Consider the following 384-nt stretch of genomic DNA (forward strand, 5'->3'; position numbering starts at 1 on the left):
AAACGTGATCAATAGCCTCCTAAGATGAAGAATAAAACAAAACTGAGACCAAAGATGTCTAATACAATAGTAAAGTATCCTATTTATACTAGACTAGCTACTAGGGTTTACATGAGTAAGTATTTGATGCATAAATTCACTTCCGGGGCCCACTTGGTGTATGTTTGGGCTGAGCTTGATCTATACACGAGCTGAGGCTTCTCTTGGAGTTGAACGCTGGTGGGCGAAATTGTGAACAATACTTTTTCACAACTCTCATAATCCCCGGTAATGGCTCCAAGAACGTGGTAGCTCAATACCATGGCATTACACAACTTCGCACAACTAACCAGCAAGTGCACTGGGTCGTCCAAGTAATAAACCTTACGCGAGTAAGGGTCGATC

The sequence above is a fragment of the Arachis duranensis genome, chromosome 10, assembly GCF_000817695.3.
Source record: "Arachis duranensis cultivar V14167 chromosome 10, aradu.V14167.gnm2.J7QH, whole genome shotgun sequence".
In the NCBI taxonomy this organism is placed as follows: Eukaryota; Viridiplantae; Streptophyta; class Magnoliopsida; order Fabales; family Fabaceae; genus Arachis; species Arachis duranensis.